General features: G+C 36.9%; 1 pseudogene; it reads left to right on the forward strand.

The window, feature by feature from the left end:
• Window positions 1-10,142: 10,142 nt before the first annotated feature.
• LOC129403580 (uncharacterized) overlaps window positions 10,143-23,057 on the forward strand; it is a 485,727-nt pseudogene continuing 472,812 nt past the window's right edge.

Consider the following 23,057-nt stretch of genomic DNA (forward strand, 5'->3'; position numbering starts at 1 on the left):
TTTTTAGAGATCAAATGTCAGGATCTGGGAAATAGGGGCCAGATGGTAGAAGCCAACTAAAATGTGCAAATCAAGCAACACTTAACACACTTTTAGCTTTTTATCTCCATTGTGAGGGCAGCTTGATGTGGTTTTATACATTTTTTCCTGAGGCAATCCTCTGAAAACTCAAGTTGTGACTCTCAAGGTTTCTGTTTTTTAAAAAATTGAAGTTCACAAAAAATCTGCAAGTTTTTTTTTTTTAGATTCTATAGTCACTGCTGAATATCTAAATGTGCAGTAGCTGTGACACAGTAGTAGTAGCAAAGCGATCACACGTTACATAGTCACTCTTGATTATTTATGCCTTCTCAACCACAGTGTAAGTTACAAGCAATTATTTTTTCTGTCTCCTCGATGTAATTACACTGTAATCTACAGGGACCTGTAATTGCATGGACAGCTTCTGCACTGAATTACGCAGCTCTCAGGGACTACAAGAGACTCTGGGAGCCTTTTACCAACTAGCAGCTGGGCGGTCTCTTTGTGTAAACCTGGTGGCCTCAATAGTAAGGCTATGCTGAAGGGAGATTTGCAACCCAGATGTGATTTGGGGCCACCATGTAAACTGCCTAAGGGTTAGAGAGCCTGGCTGTTTGATATTCAGCCTAGTCAAATGGCTCCTTAATTTCCCATTCTCAGATTATGGAATGTCTGTAGGAGAAAGGAAAATGTGGAAACAAAATTGTCACTGATGGAAAACTTTAAGATTCCAAGAACTTTGCTTTGTCATTACCATGCTTTAAATAATCACAAAATATTGTGTGTATATATTTTATGCATATAAGAACAAATATTAATATTTTGTAGCTTTATAATGATGTATGTAATTTAAAATTTTGAATTTATTCATGCTTTAGCTTGAAAAATTCCAAATATATGTATATATATACACATATATGTGTATGTATGTATAAATGTATGTGTGTGTGTGTGATCCAAGAGAAATACAGAAATAAAGGAACAAGTTTTATTCTTTTTTAATGTTTTTGAGTAATGTCCAGCAGTGCTCAGGGTTTACTTCTGACTCTACACTCCAGGATCACTCCTAGAGGATTGGGGGAAGCATGTGGAGTGTGGGGACTGAACCTGGGCTGGCTGCATGCAAGGCAAATGCCCACACACTATTCTGTCACTCTGACCCATCAAATGATTTTTTTTAACAAATAAAAACTATTAATTAAATCATTTATGTTGCTGTGTAAATTTGCTAATAGTGTGCTCATCTAGAAGAGAATGTTTTAAATATTTAACAATTTATCAGAGTGAATTTTTTTTTCTTCAGAGCTGGGGATTGAAGCCTGTAGCTTATACATACAAGGGAAGTGCTGTATAGCTGAGCTATATCACTGGCCCACGGTGTTTACCAGTCTCTGATGGGCAAGACTTTAAGGGAGAGCCAGTAAAATTCTCAAAGAGGCTTCTATAAATTTGGAGGATTATAGAGAGAAATTAATGATATGGGCAAGAATCATTTATGCTTTGTCTCTCTGCTTTTCTCCTAAGAACCGTGAGATTTTTGACTTGTTTCACCAATAGCCTGCTGATCGCCAGCGTGATGTGCATTCAAACCGAGTTGCAAGCTTCTCGTAACTATCTGCAATTCATGTCATGTCAAGATTCTTGTAAAACCAAATGAACTGTTTTGGAACAAGAAGTTATTAACAGAATAGAAGGATTGCAGTATAAAACTGGGGAATCAGAGTTTAATCAGTGTTATCAAATTGAATCCCATGAGCAAAAAAGGTAAAATTCTGGGTTGATTAGCTGATATGGTAAACTTTCAAGTAAGCAAGTAGTTATATAGTTCATGACTACTGGAGCTTCCTTCCAAAGAGATATGAATTTCAGGAGTGATTTTTTAAAAATGTGATTTGATTAAAAGAGTATTTGAAGAGTTTTTTTAAGTCTTGCTTCAGAGAAAACTATGTTGGAAACTGTCTCTTGAATGAGTTCCCCTCCCCCCTTATTAAAATATGCTTGACTTAAAATATTGGTGGTATAGAGGAATGGCACAGCTATATATCCAAATCAAAAGTCAACACTCTAAAAATATGAGATCTAAACTTCAACAATGAAATTTAAAATTGTGCCTGTCGGGGTTGCAGGAGTGGTGGGAAGGGAAGAGCCTGGAACACCGGCGAAGGGAAGATGACACTGGTGGTAGGGTTGATGCTGGAACAATTTATGTTTATAACTCAACTATGAACAGGTTTGTAAATCACAGTGCATTAATAAAATGAAAATTATTATAAGAAGTACCATACAGTGAATTATTAATGTAATTAGCCAGTGAACAAATGTGATTTGTTGAATGAATAATATAATGTTAGTTAAGAAAAAGGTAATGCTTTTGTTGTTGTGGTGATAATATTTAAGATCTATTGTAATAATTTTCAAGTATACATATGCAATATATTGTTAACAATAGTCACAATGTTGCACATTAGATTCATAAAAAATATTCACCTTAAAATGGGAAATTTATACCTTGGGATGAAAATATTATAACCCTGTCTATCTCTCGGTCCTAGACAAAGCCAACCTAATCAATTTATTTGTATTTTCTTTTTAGATTACAATAAGTGATTATAAATTATTTGCCTTATTTTATAACTTATTTCACTTAGCATCATATCCTCAAGCTCAAGTTTGAGCCCAAAAGAGATGATGGAGTTTTCTTATTTTTTTAATGCTAAATAGTTGTCCTCTCTGTGTGTATAACAATTTATTTCTTTTACAGTCAATTCAACAAATGGATGCTTTTTCTATCTTACATATATATATATAATTTTTCTATTAAATTCATTTGTCTTATTTAAAATTTATTTTTTGGGTACAAAATTTATTTAAAATTTTATTTCTTTAGGTATATGCATACATATATACATAAATTGAATTTAGATGTATAAATATCTAATGAGTAAAACCTCTAATGAAATGTATTACTTAACCATGTACAGACAACTTATTTAAACTGTCTAAATCTTAAAAAATCACCTGAAATAGGATGGATTAATGAATGATGGACAGAAAAAATAAACACCTGTATAAAACATACATGTAATACATATCCTTTTTATATGCTTCGATGGCTAGCCATTGAAAATCATTTGAAATTGGCAATTGCATTACTTTGTAAGCTTTTAATATTGTATACTAGTTTCCTTAAACCTGTATTAATTCCCTAATAAGTCATGTGTTTTTGATTGCAAACATTTTTTCCAGTTTTTAGATTATCATTCATCATAGTGACACTTAGCTGATAAAAGCTTGTTATTTTATTTTTCTACTGCAGAAATGTTGCGTGTGTAATTGCAACTCCGGTGCTAAGTTTTACTTAGTTTGTTATGGAGTTTTGACTTTGTGAAATAGTTTAAGATTTAAGATATGTGTGTGTATGTGTGTGTGTGTGTGGGGGGGTTAGATGTCACAACCAATGTAAGAGAACTTCAGTGAAATAAATGAAAGATTCAGATTAATCTGCCCCTACCTCTGTTTTCTTTTTTTTTCCCTCTTTTTTTCTTTTTTTTTTGTGGTAAAGTTGAAAGGGCAACCTCCTACCTTGGGGAATGTAAGTACTCTCTAATTAGAAGAGGCAAAGCTCTCCCTGTCTGTGTGAAAACCATTAAGAACAGAACTAAATGGATTTTGTTTTACCACACCACCATTATCACACTGCAAATGTATTTTATTCAGTAAGTATATTACTATTATAAATTTTGAAATTGATTTTGCTGTCTCAAAAAATTTTTAAATATTTGTGTGTGAATTAAAGTCCAAAACAGTTTTACATCTCTTATAAAACATCAAGCAATTTACTTGTCTGTTGATTTCAGGAACATTCCTAGTATTATCAAAGTATTTCAAAGGCAGGACCTTTTCTAAACTTGTGAGTTTTTAATTCACATCTTTTTTCTCCTAAAGTTGGATAACATATTACTTTCCATGGCCTTAATTCATGCCTCTGATTTTGTCAAATTAGTCCACATCAAAATGAAAAAGTGATGTTAAAACAAAACTGAAAACATCCCAAACTATTAAGGGAAGGCCAAGGATTTCTTGATGAGCCTGTCCAGTGGTATGACATATAGTCTTATGATAAAGAAGCTATGGCCTAGGGCTCTGCTGTTTACTTAGAAATGATGATTGAGTGCTTGAAATGATTTACTATTTTACAAAACTCACTTCTATTGATAATATTTTAAACATATTGACTAATCAACTGTGCTATTAAAATAGCTTTGCCTGTTAATTATTCATTTTTAAATGTGGCTACTTAAAAGTTTTGAATATTATTTTCATTCAAATTATACTGGACAGTATTTGTCTAGAGGTTAAATAAATAGGTTTTATGAGAAGTTCTTGATTCTCCTGCCAGCAACAGTTTGGCTCTGGATAAGACATACAATCATAAAAGCTCTCAGTTTGTTCATCTGTGAAATGGGGATAATAACACTTCCCACTTACTGACGTCATAAGGAAGTGGCTATAAGGATTAATAACCCAGAGCTTGTAAAATGCTGGGTTCTTTGGATCTTCTAGAGTGAAACTAAGTTTTTAAAAATTTCCCCGGAGACTGGTCTATGTGAATAAACAAATAGAATGCATGGGAAAACACCCACACACTCATATAGTTCATATTTTCCTTTGGTGAATTTATAGTGGCTGCAAACAACAGGGTAAGAAAAAAGAGAATCACAGGCTAAAACATGCCAATGAACCATTGCTCGATTCAGCTAATCTTTGCGTATCCAAGTCCTAGGAGTCAAATTTTTTATATTGAGCTGATAATGATTGCGGTTGTTGGGACTTGGGGCAATATATGCAAGAGATTCAAGATCAACATATTTGAATAAATAAATAAATAAACAACCTTCCCTCTATGATTTATTTATTTTCTTTGCATTGAATATGACAGAGCTGTATGCCGATGCTCTCCTTCTCAGTAAATGTTACACAGGCAGCCATTCTGCCAAAGGAATATTTTTGCCCTGTGCTCATGGTTAAATCAAGCCTCTCATTTTCCCCATGATTTCACAGCAAAAGTATCCTAAAGCAGTCATAAGTAAATTAACCAGAAAGAGTAAATGATTCAGAGTGATTAAATGATATATTTGTCCTAATTCCTGTTCTCTAACTTTTTAATATTTTAACAGATAAAGATTCCATGATCTTGAGGTCTTGATGGTATCCCAAGTTTTCTGTTCCCCTCCCCCAGTCGCAGAAGTGATGAGGTGGCTCTGAGACATGCTTGTTTTTAAGCACCACAGAGCTTTATGTTGCCAAGATGGACCCAGGTTCTTCCTGAAACACAGGAAGCACGGAGTATTTTCATCCGCTAAAGAAGCAGCCCCCTGACCCGCCGGAGCCAGAGCAGTCATGCTGAGTGGTCTACGTTTTCCTGTTCCTTTCCTTTGTACAACAGGGAAGTCTTGTTTGATGTCTAAATATGAGGATGCTGTAATCTGGCATGCCAAAGCCTGAATTTATATCCGTAATTGTCACATCCCTTATTGAGAACTATACACTTGTACCATTGTGATAGGCTTTTGGGAATAAATCCATGTCATCAATTATATTTATGTATTTATTTCAAGTGTATAGTTGAAATATGCTTCAAAGGATGACAACGTCAGTAAAAGTCTGGGGGAGGATATTGTGTGTGTGTATGTGACACAGCTAAAACAGCAACTTTAAAGCATATAATTAGGTATTTATTTATATTAACCCTCATGTAGAGCTACAAGAAAAATAGTGAAACCTAGAGCACTTAAATTGTTTGGTTTAAACCCCTCAAGATTTTGGAGATGGAAGTGGCTACAGGGGGAAGAAATTCCTGAATTTATTTAAATTAGAAATGGTTATTTAAGTAGATAGAAGGAAAATAGTCATTTTAAATGAAAAATAATAGCTATTAATTGAATCTTTACCTCCCCTAAACTTCTGACAAATGATAATGTTATTGAGGAATAATAAATTAAAAATTTCACAACTAAAACAACTCAATGGTTTAGTTAATCTCGCATAGGTACTGGAGCTCGAGGCACCCGGAGAGCCCTAGATATGTGTATGAGAAAGCCAAGAATAAGCTATGAGCAAACACTGCTACTTTATGCAGTGGAGCAATGTGAAGGAGAGCGGACGGTAGTAACTGCAGTATACCTGGAGGAGCAGACTTAGGTCAATGTCAATGTCAGAGAACACTGAAACACAGTGACATAAGAATGCCTTGAATACCACATGAGATGAATGCTGAGGAGCCAGAGTTAATATATGTGTTAGAGGCTGATTGGATGACTCCCTTTGAGGGGGTTACAGGAAAAGCCTGAGAATGTGCGATAACCAATAATTATGTATATTAGTGGTAAGTGAACTAGGTATGAGTATATTAGACTGTGAGCAGAAGAGAGAACAGAAATACCTCACTGAGCAGGGCATGCGTATTTGGCAGGGAGCTATTGGGGTAATTTCGGAATTTTATAGTTTTACAGAAAAGTATCCAACATTTTTTTTCTACTTAGAATGAGCATGAGACAAAGATTCGGGTGCACTGATCTCTTGGGGGAAGTTCTGTGGAAGCAAAAATGAAGACTTGTGAGATAGGGAAGAGGGAAAGCCACTGTGAGGTGCTTTTTCAAAGGCTCCCCTGTGGGTAGTGGGGCTTGGTTCTACTAGCACTTCCTGAGAAACAAACACAATGCCTTCCAAATTTGTCCACTTGAAAGACAGGAAACTGGAGTACTTATCCACTGGCTTCTATCCCCACTGGTGGAGAGTTTCCTCCAAGGACCGTGTGTGCTCCTGGGAGTCAGCACAGGGAGGTCTCTGAGGCAAAGAACTAAGAGATAGCATGTTAGCATGACTGAAATGGGATCATGGGAGGTAAGGTGGACCTGAACATACTCCGGAGTCTCTTAGGCAAATTCAACTCCTGTTGGTGGCGAGCAAAGGGTAGAATCTGAAGCATCAGAAGGACTGTCTGTAGGTGGTAGAAACCATGACTCTAAGTTAAATAAAATTAGGTAAAACGAAAGCTGTATGTAGAAGAACATGTGAAAAATCTTTATAGTATAGCAGAACAATGCTGATTTTGTTTATTTTGTATTAGTTAAGTTTTTGGTTTTGGCTTTGGAGCCATACATAGCTATACCAGAGTTTACTCCTGGCTTTGGGCTCAGAAATCACTCCTAAAAGTGCTTTGAGGAACATGTGTGGAGCTGGTGATTAAAGTTAGGTCAGCTACATGCAGGGCGAGAACCTTACCTGCTGTACTATCTTTTCCAGCCCCTTGGATAATTGTTTGGTTGATGTTAGAAATATAAGAAAGTATCTTGGTATAGGATATGAGGTGATGACTCAGGAAAACTTGGGTAAGTGGTAGGACAAATGATGAAGAACCAAGGGTCATTCTCTGGATTTAGGTTTTAACGTTACTAAAAGACTGAGTGTCAATAGTATCCAGTGTGGAGTTAATTTCATTGTATCTATCTATTTATCCATATATATATATACATATATATAAAATGTGTATGTGTGTATTTGTGTCTGTCTCATCATACATGTGGTGATTAGTATAGTCATAAATGTAGATGCTTTATTAACAAAATGCATACATGTGTGTATATCTTGCATGTAAATTTATATAATACACACATATATTAATTAAGTAGATCTATCTAGATATCAATCTATTTAATTTTCAAAAAAAAAGAAATTGATCTTGACCAACACTTAGTATATGGGACTCCAACACCCTAAATTCAGTTAAAAAAGTGGTGACATAATCCTGTGGCACAGAATCAATTGCCACACATGATGTGGGTGGAAGCTCACCAAAAAGAGTAGGAGGCCCCTAATAGCAATGTGGTCAACAATGACACCATCTTTCATTTGTTCATGTAACTTGTTGAAATGTGTTGCTAATTAAGTACACCCAGTTAAGAGGAATCTTGATTTAATAGTAGAAACCTAGTTTAACCCTTCCTACAAAAAGGACAAGTATCTTTGAAAAAGACAAACAGATCATCTTGGATATAAAAACAGCTAAGCAACAAGAAAACAAAGTATCAGTGAATGACTTATACTACTCAAAATTACTAATAATATGAGATTATTAATATGAAATGACCAATCATGAGAAATTAGTACAAAAATCCAGAATTGGAATTGTCAAAAGGTTATTTGAAGTATATACTTAATTCCATTATTGCTAAGTATATGATTTAGGACCTACAAGAAGATTACATTGTTTCTTAAGATGTTAGTTATTTAATGTGAAGCTAATTTGGGTTGCAAGCTATGTGGAAATCACTTGTATCACTTGTATCACTTGTAGCCCCATTGATCTTCGATTTGCTTGAGTGGGTGCCAGTAACATCTCCATTTGCCCCTGTCTCGAGCTAGTGTAGCCCAATGGTACCTGCTCTCTCCAGGAACAGAAAGAGCCTCAAATCGTTCACTCAGAGACTTGACAAAGAAATCTGACCATCTAGTTGGTGGGCGGCCACGAGTCTTCTGACGTCCCGTGGAATCCAGTCTGTAACAGCTCTAGTCCAACGGTTGTCTCTGAATCGCATTACATGACCAGCCCATCTGATTTTTGATGCCTCGGCAAACGAGATAGCATCCCTGATTTTTGACCGTCGACGGAGGTCAGAACTCCGGATTCCTTCTCTCACGAGTGAGACATGATATTCCAGGCATAATAGCTCTTTTGATACCTCTTTGGGATACCCTAATAGCATACTCATCTTGCTTGCGTAGGGCCCAGGTCTCTGAGGCATATGTTAGTGCAGGAAGAACGGTGGAATTGAAAAGATGTGCCCGGAGTTGGAGGTTCTTCATTCTCTTAACCATCTCTTCGATGCTCTTGAAGGCATTCCACACTGCTCTCTTTCTCCTGCGCAGTTCTGGCACCAAGTCATTCCTCATGTTGATTTCTCGACCCAGGTACACATAGCTGCTGCATTTGGAGATGTTCATTCCACTGAGAGCAAATGGAGCTTTAGGGACCAGTTCGTTTTTCACGAACATTGTCTTGTTGGGATTCAGCTGCAATCCAACCTTTCCACACTCACGGTCGAAGTCGGCCAGCATTTGTGCCACTTGGCTAATGTTTGGCATTATAAGAACTATGTCATCAGCGAAGCGGAGGTGGTAAAATTGCCAACCGTCTATATTCACTCCCATTCCTTCCCATTCCAGTTGTCGCATGATGTTCTCAAGGGCAGCATTGAAGAGTTTCGGTGAAATGGTATCACCTTGATGCACCCCTCTCTTTACATCAATGATCACTTCCTTGTAGAATGGTGAGATCCTGGTGGTGAATCCACAATACAGCTCGCGGAGGATTTTAATATACTGAGTTTGAATGCCCTGTTTGACCAAGGCTTCGATGACTGCCTCAGTCTCAACAGAATCAAAGGCCTTCTTTAAGTCGATGAATGTTAGACAGAGTGGCATCTTGAACTCTCGCAAAACTTCAATGAGCTTGGTCACTGTGTGGATATGGTGTATCATGCTGAATCCTCTTCGGAACCCAGCTTGCTCGCATGGTTGTCCTTAGTCTAGTGTTCTGCCAATTCTATTCAGGATGACACGAGTGAACAACTTGTAGACGACCGACAACAGGCAGATTGGGCGATAGTTGCTGATGTCATGGATGTCTCCCTTCTTGTACAACAGAACGGTTCTACTGGTTTTCCACTGGGATGGAACCTTGCATTCAGAAAGGTAGCATGTGAAAGCGGCTGCGCGACACACCATAAAACACTTAATTCCTATTATTTCCATACCATATTTGATAGGGTTCTCATTTAGTGTGAACCATGGTAACACCTCTAAGGGTGATTGGAGGCCGCCTTAAAAGCCTCCGTCCCTCTCGGAGAGCCCGGCAAGCTACCAAGAGTATTGAGCCCGCATGGCAGAGCCTAGCAAGCTACCCGTTGCATATTCGATATGCCAAGTACAGTAACAACGATTGGCCTCATTCACCTGTCACCAAAAGAGCCTCCAATATGGCAGCGTTAAGAAAGATGAGCAAAGAGAGGCTGGAAAAATCTTGGGGACGAACTAGACTGCCAAAATGAAGAAAGACTAAGATGATTGTCTGTACTTTCAATGCACGGTCACTGGCATCAGAAACATCCATTGAGGACCAGATGGTGCAAGCGCAGAAGATCAAGTATGACATCATTGGTCTGACCGAAACGAGGAGATATCAATCACATCACGCCATTTTCGACACCGGAGAATAATTGTTCCTCGGAACATGCGACAACAAAGGCATTGGTGGCATTGGTGTCCTTGTCAACACGAACTTGGCCATGAGCATCGATTCATTTGAAGCCCTAACAACCCGAATTGGACGATTACGCTTTAATAGATGTGGCTCAGTGCCTGCAGTTTATATCTTCATCGTCTATGCACCAACTTCCAACTATGATGAAGAAGAAATTGAGAGGTTCTACATGGAACTGGGGAAGTTCTATAAAGAAGAACACACCTTCTACAAGATCATTGTTGGTGATTTTAATGCCAGATAGGTCCGAGAAGGTCACCTGAAGAACTCCACATTGGGACACATGGCCTAGAATGGAATGATCAGGGTGATAGTCTGTCTGAATTCATCATGTCGACCAAGACCATCCATGGTAACTCACAGTTCCAGAAGGCCGAATCTAAACGCTGGACATGGGAGTCTCCCGGTGGACAGTTCCACAATGAAATTGACCACATCATATTCAATCGAAGGTTTTGCCTTACGGATGTCGCTGTTGTCCCAAAATTCCAAATGGGATCGGACCACCGTCTCCTTCATGCGAAATTCTACTTCACAGAGAAAAGTCTGCAAAATTTAAGTCTAAGAAGACAACTCCCAGAATGACCACCAACTGGGAGCTCTTTAGCACTATTGCAGCAACGTGGGAAGATGGCGTCCTTGACAACATCGACGAGGAATACGATTGAATGGTTCAGCATCTCCATGTCTGTGCAAAAAATGCCGAGAGTGAGAAAGCCACAAACAGACGCCTGTCTTCGGAAACTCTCAAGCTCATTTGTCAACGTGGTTTGGCGCGAGCCTCAGGCAACCACAAGCTAATGTCTGAGCTCACAAAACTGTGCAGAGATGCGATAAAGGAAGACCTCAAAGAGAGAAGAGCAGCAGTGTTGGCCAGTGCAGCAAAAGCCGGGAAAAGTATTTGCAACGCTCGCCTGTCCTTCGCCAACTACAAGACCAAGATGACTGCCCTCCAACGTCCCGATGGATCTATCACATCCTCCAGAATGGCAATGGAGAAAATTATTCACGACTTCTACTCGGATCTCTTTGACAGCCATGTCCACCTGCCCACGTACCAAATTCCGCATCTGGAAATAGAAATATTATCTCATTTTCTTCTTTATATTTCTGCTCTTGACTTTGTTTCATCATACATGTGTATAGTCATGTACATATGTATATGCTTTATTAACAAAATGCATAAATGTATGCATATCTTGCATTTATATTTATATATATACATATACATACATGTAATGTTAATAATACTTAGTGTTGTCCACATTTCTCACTCTTAGGCTCAGAGATGATTATTAGCTTTAGAGAGATTTGGTGATTTTAGGAAGCTCACATAAGAGAGTAGCACTGAAAGAGTGAGGAAGTCAAATAGGAAAAATAATAATGTCTATAGTGGTGTACATTCTGGAAATTTAGTACTGTAATTCTATTTGGGACCAATTAATTAAATGGTATGAATTCAATCAGAATTTATCACAGAAATCTGGGATCCTCTTGATAATGCTCAATGATTCATGGCACTCGTTAACTGATATTTACCTATAAAAGTATACCTTCTACACAAGGATAAAGGTACATGGGTAAAGTCCTCAGATATTGAGCAGAGGATACAGTATTTGTGGTGGGAAGTTGCATTAATCTGCTGGGTACTATTTATTGATAGAGTTAGACCAAGTGATCAACCACCCTGCTGACTTGGGTTTAATTTCTGATCTTCAATTCACAAAATGACCAATGTTCTCACTTAGCACTGTCAAAACTAATTATTGAACACAGAGACAGTAGTACTGCCTTGAGTTTTGTATGCCTCCCATATCCAGCAACAACAAAATATTTTTGTTCCCCTATGAGTAGTCAGTGTGGAACTTGAATGGAACCTGAAATACTTAAATTAAATTTAAAGTTGTCTGCCTATAATGGGAGTAAATATGCTTCAGTTATGTTTCTTGTCCAGAACAATCTTTGGATTCCATTGTAGGTTAGTTGAGAAATTCTTTTAAAATCTGTGTTCTGTAAAAGATAAAACTTTAACTAAACATTAAATGTTTGACTTTCACTGTATCACTGTCATCCCGTTGTTCATTGATTTGCTCGAGCGGGTGCCAGTAATGACTCCATTCATCTTAGCCCTGAGATTTTAGCAGCCTCTCTTTACTTGTCACTCACAACAGTGCCACATTGGAGGTTCTTTCAGGGTCAGGAGAATGAGATGAATCATTGTTACTGTTTTTGGCATATCAAATACACTATGGGGAGCTTGCCAGGCTCTGCCCTGTGGGCAAGATACTCTTGTGTAGCCGCTTCTAGGAGCTTTGTTTTGTAGTCTCTGGATCTTGACCGTGGATGGGATTACATGGTGCCGAGGGGCAGTTTGTGGGTGTGACTGCCTAGCTACTGGAAAATAGGGGATCTGGGTGGAGGAGGCCCAGTCCTGATCTGAGCAGGCTTGAAGATCTCAGCCCCGGGTCCCAACTCTGCCAGTTCTTTCATGCATGAGGTTCATCTGACCATGTGAAAAGTGGCCATGGTTGACTTTACTTGAGCAAAGTGTTTCTTTCTAAATATGCAAATTGGTATAAAAGTATTATTTCAATTATATATGCTAAAATATTTCTGAAATTCTGTAAATGATTGATGTCAAAACACAAATGATATGGATTGGATTCTGATGAATGGATAAGGTTTTAAGGCAGAATTCTATAGAAATTAGTTTTTCAACCCAATACTTAAAGAAAGCCTTTTAAAAAATTGTAAGTACAAAATTCATGTATATATATATATATATAATATATGTATACTATACATATGGCAGAGCCTGGCAAACTACCTGTGGCATGTTTAATATGCCAAAAACAGTAATGAATCTCACAATGCAGACATTACTGGTGCCTGCTCAAGAAAATCAATGAACAGGACGATAGTGCTACAGTGCTATCCAATACTATATATGTATAACCTGCCTGTGCTCAGAGATTACTCCCAGCTCTGTGCTCAGGAATCATTCAAGGGTCCTATTTGGTACAGGATATCAAATCCAGGTCAATTGAGTGCAAGACAAATGCCCTAACTCCTGTGTTATTACTCCAGCCCAGTAATATTTTTAATAGTGGCAATTTAGAAATTCATCTTTATCACCCTAATTAGAAAGCATATTTTATACATAGTCTTTAATAGCAAAAATTTATTTATATGTCTGCAGTATTACTCTAAATTGTTTCAACTATTTTTTTTGTAATTTGTTTACAGTGTCAATTATGTTGTTACTTCTCTTATGAAGAAGTCCATTTGTTCATATGAGCTGCCAGAACTCTTTTTTTTTTTAATTCTTTTATTGATTCACCGTGTGGAAAGTTACAAAGCTTTCAGGTTTAAGTCTCAGTTATACAATGCTCAAACACCCATCCCTTCACCAGTGCACATATTCCACCACCAAGAATCACGATTTACCTCCCCCCTTAGAACTCTTTAACTTAGGAAAAATCATGTAAAATATTATGATTTATGTATGCAGATTTTTGAAGTATACTTAAATATTCCCTGTTTGAGAAAAAATATATAAAATGAACTTGATTTGATTTTCTACTTCTGTCCAATAAAAAATTTTTGATGTGCAAGTTTCAGAGTTAGAAATAGCTCTTAATTTTCCCTCTTAATTTCTCATTTTTGTCTGTTAAATGTAAGATAATATTGATGTAAAATAATTAATAGTGTTAATTCTCTAACAACAGAAAATGTTACCTGTTTATCATTTTTATCTCATATGAATTTGTTAAATACCTTCATGTGGGCATTTCTGTGCCAAGTATGCTGCAAAATAAATTAATCAGTCATTGCCCAATCAGATCTTATAATAGATGATAGAGATGTATTCTGTAGCATGGAAACAGTTGGTTCTGAAAACAGTTCTGCCCTAAACTTTGGATAGAAGCATTGTTTACCACTACTGCTTGGTGCTTTGGGCCCATTGATTCATTCATTAAGCATCCTAGTCTCCTTGAATCAACACTGTGCTGAGTCTAACCATAGGAAAGACTTTGTGCTGCATTATAATTTTAATGGAGTTATATTTCTGTGCTGCGTTATAATTTTAATGGAGAGATATATATATATATAATTAAGCCTGAATACCTTAGGTGCTATTATGAGTTATCTGCAAAGTTCTGGTATAAAGTTTTGTGAAAAGTTGACACCCTCCTCCATCTGAAAAAATCCATCTGAGCTATGCTGGAAGGATAATTAGGGAATTTGCCAGAGAAGAAAGAGAAATATAGGTAAGTAAATGAATAGAAGTATAATATATAAGTTGTCAAAGCTTAGAAGAAAGCAAGTGTGGTTACAGCTTATGTACTGGGGAGGAAAAGAAATATTTTCTAAGGCTGTATGATAAATATAACAGAATACAGAAGTCATTATATACTGTTTCTAATTAAGAGTTTTTAGTTGCAGTTTTAGAAGCCAGTCAAGGTAGCAATAAAGTTTGAGAAACACTAATGAAGTGTTCCTAGGAAAGAAGAAACTGTATTCAGTACGGAAAGAAGGCAGGAGCTGGAGACAGTACAATAGTAGGGTGAGTGCATTGCATGTGGTTGGCCTGGGTTTGATCTTCTGCATCTCATGGTATCTCCTGAGCCCACCAAGAATAATTCCTGAATGCAGAGCCTTGAGTACCCTTAAGACATACCCTTAACACAAACAGGTTGCATTAACCTTAGTCATGTTAGTGTGCTTAACGTAGGACCTTAAGATCAGCCTTAACCTTAACTTAATGCAACCAAGTATGGCCCCAAAATGAAAGAAAGAGAGAAAGAATGAATGAAAGAAAAAAAGGGCAAAGAAGGAAGGAAGGAAGGAAGGAAGGAAGGAAGGAAGGAAGGAAGGAAGGAAGGAAGGAAGGAAGGAAGGGAGGAGAGGAAGAAGTAAAGAAAAAAGATGTTTCTGAGATATTGTTCAGAAAAAAGGAAAAAGAAAAATTGGTAATATTTGGACAGAAATGAGTTTAAATAAACATAAAAAATTCATGTATTAACTTATTGATAGGTTTTAATTTTCCTAAAGGCATGCATTAATGCAGCTAATAGCTGCATCAATGTCCTTTTAAATTCCTGTTATGTTCAGGATCACTTAAATCTTCATATTCTTTTCAAATAATTTTTTCAAAGAAGACTCCTTACCTTATGTTTTATTTAGTGAAATTTTTAGATTTTTCAACATTTCAATCTGTTGAATTTTTAAAAATTACTTTCCATTGCAAACTTTTTCCTTATATTATATTGCACTGTTTTTTACTTCATTTTATTTCTTCAGCTTTTATATTTCAAAAATATACCTGGAATTTATTCTAGGGAATACTGGAAAGAATGACTCTAAAGTGGAATATTTTCAATTTCCCAACATTAGTTTCCTTAAGATTATATATTGACTAATTTCTTACCCAAAGTGATAATTCATTTTATTTACCAGATATTAAGTTCACATGTATACTATCTTTAAACACAGCTAATAACTGCACTAATGTCCTTTTAACTTCCTGTTATGTTAAGGATCACTTAAATCCTCAGATTGTTTTCAAATATTTTTTAAAGGGAAGATTTCTTACATTGTGTTTAATTCTTATATTATATGGAAATCAATGCAGATATAGACTCTAAATATAAAATATCCAAGTCCAATTTTAGATTAAGAATAGAGATCAACTCTAGGTCAATTATTCTTAGGTTAAAAAAACAATCTATTGTGATGTGAATAGACTGTTTTATATTACCTCTTTAGGTGGTAAGATCAAAATTTGAGTACCATTTCCCCAAATCCTTTCATATTTGAATTTAATTTTTATTCTTAAACATGTTTCTTCTATCCTAAGTTATCTGTTTTGAATTTTTTCTTTTTGTTTGGTTACACCTGGCAATGCTCAGGGGTTACTTCTGGTTTTACACACAGAACTTACTCCTGGTGGTTCTTGGGTGCTGGGGATTGAACCTGGGTTGACTGTGTACAAGGCAAGTGCCATACTTGCTGTATTCTCTCTCTCCAGCCACAGGTTTGAAATCTTTTTATTTTGTGTGGTCTCTTTTTTTGCTTTTTTTGGGGGGGGTCACACCCAGCGATGCACAGGGGTTACTCCTGGCTCTGCACTCAGGAATTACCCCTGGTGGTGCTCAGGGGACCATATGGGATGCTGGGAATCGAACCCGGGTCGGCCGCGTGCAAGGCAAATGCCCTACCAGCTGTACTATTGCTCCAGACCCCAATTTTGTGTGGTCTCTTAACCACTTTTTAAAAAAGTGAAGTTCTGTGGGGTTTTTCTTTAGTGTATTCACAAAGATGTACAATTATCAACAGTATCTAGCTCAGAACATTTTTATCACTCTAAAAAGACACTGTCAGTGGTCATTTTCCTCTTTCTCTTGCCTACCCTTCCACTCTCTTGAAAACTACCCTTCAGCTCTGTCTCTATAGATTTACCCATCCGGGATATTTTGTATGAATGGAATCATGCAGATGGTTTTTTTTTTCCATCAGGTTTCCTTCACTAACATAATGGTTCCATGTTTCATCATATGGGGATATACCAGTACTTTTTATAGTTGGATAATATTCCAGTGTATGGACATATCATATTTTTATTTATCTGTTCATCAAGTCACAAGGCAGATCCTGGCAAGCTCCCTGTGGTGTATTCGATATGCCAAATACAGTAACAATAACGGGTCTCATTCCACTGACCCTAAAAGTGCCTCCAATATGGCACCATTTAGAAGAAGTAAAGAGAGTAAAGAGAAGCTGCTAAAATATCAAATATCAGCTGGGACAAATGGAGACGTTACTGGTGCCTGCTCAAGCAAATCGATGAACAATGGATGACAGTGATACAGTGATCTTAAACACCCCAAAGAAATTCAGAGATTCCAAAATTCAAATATTTTAACACTCAGATATTGACAGACAATATTGGCACAGAAATATTTACAGATTGAGTTATTTAAAGAGAACATCTATCCATTTTCCTATGGCAATGGTTGGCTTGAGTAATCTTAAGGTTTTTTTTCGCCCTCCAATTTGAAATAATTGATATTTATGATAACATCAACATTTCTGAGTACTTGATCATCAGTTGCTTCTCATGATTAGTTGTTGGAAGATAGACCCAGTCTGGACAATGTCCAATTTTTCCAGAAACCTAACTAAGAAGTATGTGCAGTGGTTGAGTTTAAGTACTCTGGTGTCACTGTTTGTGCCATGTATCATCTATGCAACTCTTCCATTTGAGTATGGCATGTGTCTTCTCTAAAACTCCTGGGGTCACAAATGTTCTCCATCTGCACAACAGGCAGAGGTGAACAAGAACCACCACAGGTGTGATACCTGCTATATGCCAAAACTAAACATTGTGTAAGAGCCATAAGCCAGAAATGTGAACACCAAGATGATCTTTGTTAAAAACTAGAAGATTCCCAGTGAACATGTGTACAAGCACCACAGCCAGAGGAGTGTAAACCTTGAGCACTGTGGATGAGTGTGAGAAGTGTAGGCCAACATATGATCACTAAACCACAGCCAGGCATGTGTGTGACTTCTGCTCAATAAGCACAACATATTAAAAGAGCAATGAATAGAAGGGGAAGGGAATGAAAAGATGTTCATTGATATAAAATTAGCCTAAAAGGATAATTGAATTCTACTATATTGGTATTTCAAAAAGCATGATGCTAAGTTCTAAATGAATTTTAGTTAAATTCATATTTGTGATGAATGGGTGCTAATATTTACTGGACAGGGTGTTCATTATATATTATATATTAATTCTAAACTCTTTGACTTTGTGCTCTCTCATTTATAATAACTGTTAATATGGACTGGAGTGATAGCATAGCGGGTAGGGCATTTGCCTTGCACACAGCCAACCCAGGTTCGATTCCTCTGTCCCACTCGAAGAGCCCGGCAAGCTACCAAGAGTATCCTGCCCCCACGGCAGAGCCTGGAAAGCTCCCTGTAGCGTATTCGATATTCCAAAAACAGTAACAAGTCTCACAATGTAGATGTTACTGGTGCCACTCCAGCAAATCGATGAACAACGGGATGACAGTGACAGTGACAATATAGTCCCTTCAATTTCTTAAAAATTTATATTCCATTTGAGATTATCTGCTATGGAAAGACACTGTATTTTCAGACTGGTTAACACTTTCATATGTTTCTCATATGTGAATCATTTAGCAAAATATAGACACACGTGACTAAATATATTTATCATTGAGTTTTTTTAATAAAATATATTCATAAAGAAAAATTAATCCATCTGGTTTTGATTTCTTTACACAAAACTATAAAAAATGCTATTTTAGAGAACTATTTAATGAAGCAAAGTTCTTTGAGAATTTTTTATGAGAAAGTTAAAAAGACCTTTGAATCACAGATTGATAGTAAATAAAGCAGATTTGTGGAGTCTACAGTTTGGATCTTTAGCACAGTGTATTTTTAATATCTAAACATTGGGCAAGGGCATGGGGGAGAAATTGGAAAAATCTGTTTATTCAGTTACCTGAGAATGCTGAAGCATTGTTCCACTGTTGTATCAGGTATCCACAGCAGATATTTCGAAATAAAGCTCTGCTTAGATTCAGATTTTTCCCTTATTAGTTTTTCAAGGAAAGAATATTATTTTCTTTTCTCCACATTTTTTGGGATCGATTCCACAATATGATCTTCTGAGACAGTCAACCCCTCCTTTCATACCCTTGGATTCCTTTGGAATCAAAGCCTAATGTAGTGCCAAGACATAGTTAAAAGTGCATAAGATCAGATGTTATAAAGAATAAAAAGAAGGAGGAGGTGATAATAAAATCTAAAAGTTTACATTATTCTTTAGAAGGAAAATTAAAACTCTAGAGATATGTCTTATACTTCTAAAAGTACTATACTTCCATAGTACTTTGAAAATCTATAAGTACTATACTTTACTAACAAGTAGTTTAACAGATAGTGTTAAAATAAAAGTAGAAAGAATTTGCTGATGTTTCACTCATTATCACAGAGTGTTACATTTGTTAATACTATGACTTGTTCTGTTGTCTACAGTAATCAATATACTATATCAATTGAAAGTCCAATGTATCTTCATTGGAAGAACACTGTTTAGGCTAGTAAGATAGTAGCATATGTAGGTTCTTGTCTTACATGTGGCCAACACATGTTTGATTCTGGTACCTCAAAAGGTTCCCTAAGCCCAGCCGGGAATGACCCCTAATTGTAAAGCCAGGAAGAAGCCCTGAGAATTGCCAGGTATGGTCCCCAAACCAAACAAATTAAAAATAGAAGAGAAAAGAAAAAGCACATCTCTCTCTTTTTTTTTTAATAAAAGCACTGCAAATATATGCCTTTATTATAATGTGTGTCAAAAAGCATTGAATGCATCGGACACACCATTTTAAATTATATTGTGTGTGTGTGTGTGTGTGTGTGTGTGTGTGTGTGTGTATGGTGGGTGAGACAAGAGGGAGTCAAGCGCTTTACAGCAAACACAGGGGCCCCTCCTGCTTTTTTTTATTTTATGAATCACCATGAGATAGCTTATAGCTATCATGTTTGGGTTATAAACACACAATGATCAAAACCCCATCCCTCCACCAGTGCACATTCCCTACCACCAATATCCCCAGTATACCCCCCCTTTCCCACCCGACTCCTGTCTCTATGGCAGACAATATTCCCCATACTCTCTATCTCTACTTTTGGGCATTATGACTTGCAACACAGACACTGAGAGGTCATCATGTTTAGTCCATTATCTACATTCGGCATGCATCTCCCATCCTGACTGATTTCTCCTGACTGTTCTTGACCAGCTTGATTGCCAGTTCAATGCTAGGCCTGAGCATGCATAGGGTAGACTGAGTAATGGCCAAGGACTGAAGTAGATTTGCTACCAGCAAAGTTTGTGTTTCAGTCTCTGTACTATCTCTCCAGTCCTAAATTTTATCTTTTGAAACTAGTAATTTTCTATAATATGTAAGAAAAACATATGTAACATCTTAGGAATTTGTATTTTCCGTGTTATGTTGATTAAACTTCTGATATGTGCTGTGATATCCTTTTTGCAAGTTAAAATTAGATGCTTTTCAGATTTAATTCCTTGCTGGGATCTCCAAGAGAATTGTCAATCATTCCAAGCTCATTAAATACCTGTGACATGAGTAGTTCAAAATGCAGTATTGTCATTTCCCTATCTAAAGGTCACTTGGTAAATAAAACTACTTAGTTGAAAAAAAGCTATTGAAAATGCTCAAAACTCTTTTAAATGCTAGGAAAACACTAAACAGCGAAAGGATATGGCACACATAATAGAGTTGCTGCTATGAGGTCAGTCTTTAAGATATCGACTATTCCTGATGAATTACATTACCAGGAAGTGTTTGGTGGGCTGATACATTTTACATCATGTCTTTGTTGCTGTTTTAAATACAGATTAAAATAATCCCATTAAAATGAAAAGTTCCCAAAGATGTAGATGCAAAGAGGGAGAAGATCATGGGTAAAGTTATAGTCTTCATTTTACATAAAATTATTATATTTGTATAAAGCTATTCCCTGAAGAAACTTTGTCATCCTTCTGCTGAGAGGGAAATTCAAACATGAAATATTTAAATAATACTGATGTTGTAACCCATTGTTGCCTTTAGTAAACACATATGTTATACTATCACTCAGTAATTTGCATGAAAGGAATAAACTGAGTAGACTAAGAGATAGTGCAAATAAATCTAAACATCCAACTGATATTTGCCAGGTATATTTATCTTCTGAGAATCAATTTTTTGTGTGAACTTTTTTTTTAATGTTTCTTACTTTTATTATTTTACATCTAGCTTTATGCTGCCCTTTAAATTGTTAGTTTAGAGAGTTTAAACTAATTTGAAGAAGCTTCTACTGCTTAAAAATGATTTAGGCTTACTCTTATTAAATGACATTTTGCCTCAGACACTTTCATATTATCAGCCTAAAATGTGGTACAAGTCATTTTTTTTAAATAATGTAGGAGCACTGCTATTTATTAAGAGATTGATTAAACTGATTGAATTGGGCATGAATTCCACATTACTCTTTTTAAAAATATTTTAATTTTATAAGTTAGTTCACAATGTTTGTTACATTCAATATTCAAACACCAATCCCATCACCTTCCAACCATACCTTCCAACCACCAAATTCAGGATGTTTTCATCCCAAACCCCAATCCCTGTCCCAAAACATAACCAAAATTATATATTTCTTATTGTATGTTATGAGAACTGCTGAAAATGTTTTAAAAAAAGTGTTCATATAAGAAACAATGTGAAGATTGTTCTATTTTGGCAGGAGCCATTAAGACATTCTATAGGATATCACTAACATGTTAAAGTTTGGGTGATGTGAGCTTTGGCATATATATGCATATATATAAATAAATATGTATGCGTATATATATTTCCCTCTATTATTTTTGCCTACTATCTGAATCCCATCAAATGTGGTGTGGTAATTATGGGGAATGAGTAGGGAGTGTTTTATGATGTGTCCTGGAGTATGTTTACTTATATGTGAGACTCGGCCCAAGCTTGTGGGGAGCAGCCTTGAGCATGGCGGCAGTTGGGTTGTGGAGGTTTTTGGCTGCCGGTGTTGGGTCCCTTGGGGTGGGGAGGGCTCTCACCCACCCCCCTCTGAGGCACAATGATGAAGACAGACTGGCACATGCTCAGGACACTCTGTGGTGCTCTCTTTAGGAGTTGTAGTTTGTAGTCCCTGGGTCTTGGCCTTGATGAGTTTACATGACACCAGGGGCAGTTTGTGGGTGTGACTGCCAAGCTACTGGAAAACTGAGGACCTGTGGGGAGGAGGCCCAGTCCTGATCTGAGCAGGCCTGGAGCTCTCAGTCACGGGTTCCCATCTACCTCTGTGCTACAGACCCTAACTGTGTCTTTTGATCTCTTTTGAGATTTATGGGTCTCTGAAATAAGGCCAATAAATGAGCTTATATATCTGAGCAGGAGGTAGTTTGTGGGTGTGTCTCCCACATACCTAACTTTTGACCGTTTAATTTCTTGGTAGAATTAGCCCCAAGTTCTTGGGGTCTGGCCACAGGCACAGAAGCAGCATTGGGGTATCTGGAAGTCTGAAAACACCATCAGGCTGCTGATGCACTTACCCCACAGGTACAGGTTGACCTGCTGGCAGCACCATACCCCCGCTGTCATTTTTTAAAATGTCGGATTAATCTTTGCAAAATAGCACAATGATTGGGTGAAAAGTCTGCTTTTCTAATGTTAGAAATGAAATTTTCAAATGAGTAAGATAATTTCATTTCTTTTCCTCCCTTTCTCCCTTTCTCCCTCCCTCTCTTGCTTCCTCCCTTCCTTCCTTCCTTCCTTCCTTCCTTCCTTCCTTCCTTCCTTCCTTCCTTCCTTCCTTCCTTCCTTCCTTCCTTCCTTCCTTCTTTCCTGGGACCAATTCTTCACACATGTAATGTATATGCTCTACCACTGAGCAATATCTCTACCCCAAAACTAATTTCTTTAAAAGAGATTAATCTTTCTACATTCTTTCATGACTTCCAAACTGAGTTGCTTTGTAATATAATTAATTATCTTTAGGGACATGGTCAAAGTTTAAGGAAATCATTAAGAACAACAACAATTAGTTATGACTCTGAGAAGAATATATTCAGGGAATGAATATATTCAGC

The sequence above is a fragment of the Sorex araneus genome, chromosome 3 (assembly GCF_027595985.1).
Source record: "Sorex araneus isolate mSorAra2 chromosome 3, mSorAra2.pri, whole genome shotgun sequence".
Taxonomy (NCBI): domain Eukaryota; kingdom Metazoa; phylum Chordata; class Mammalia; order Eulipotyphla; family Soricidae; genus Sorex; species Sorex araneus.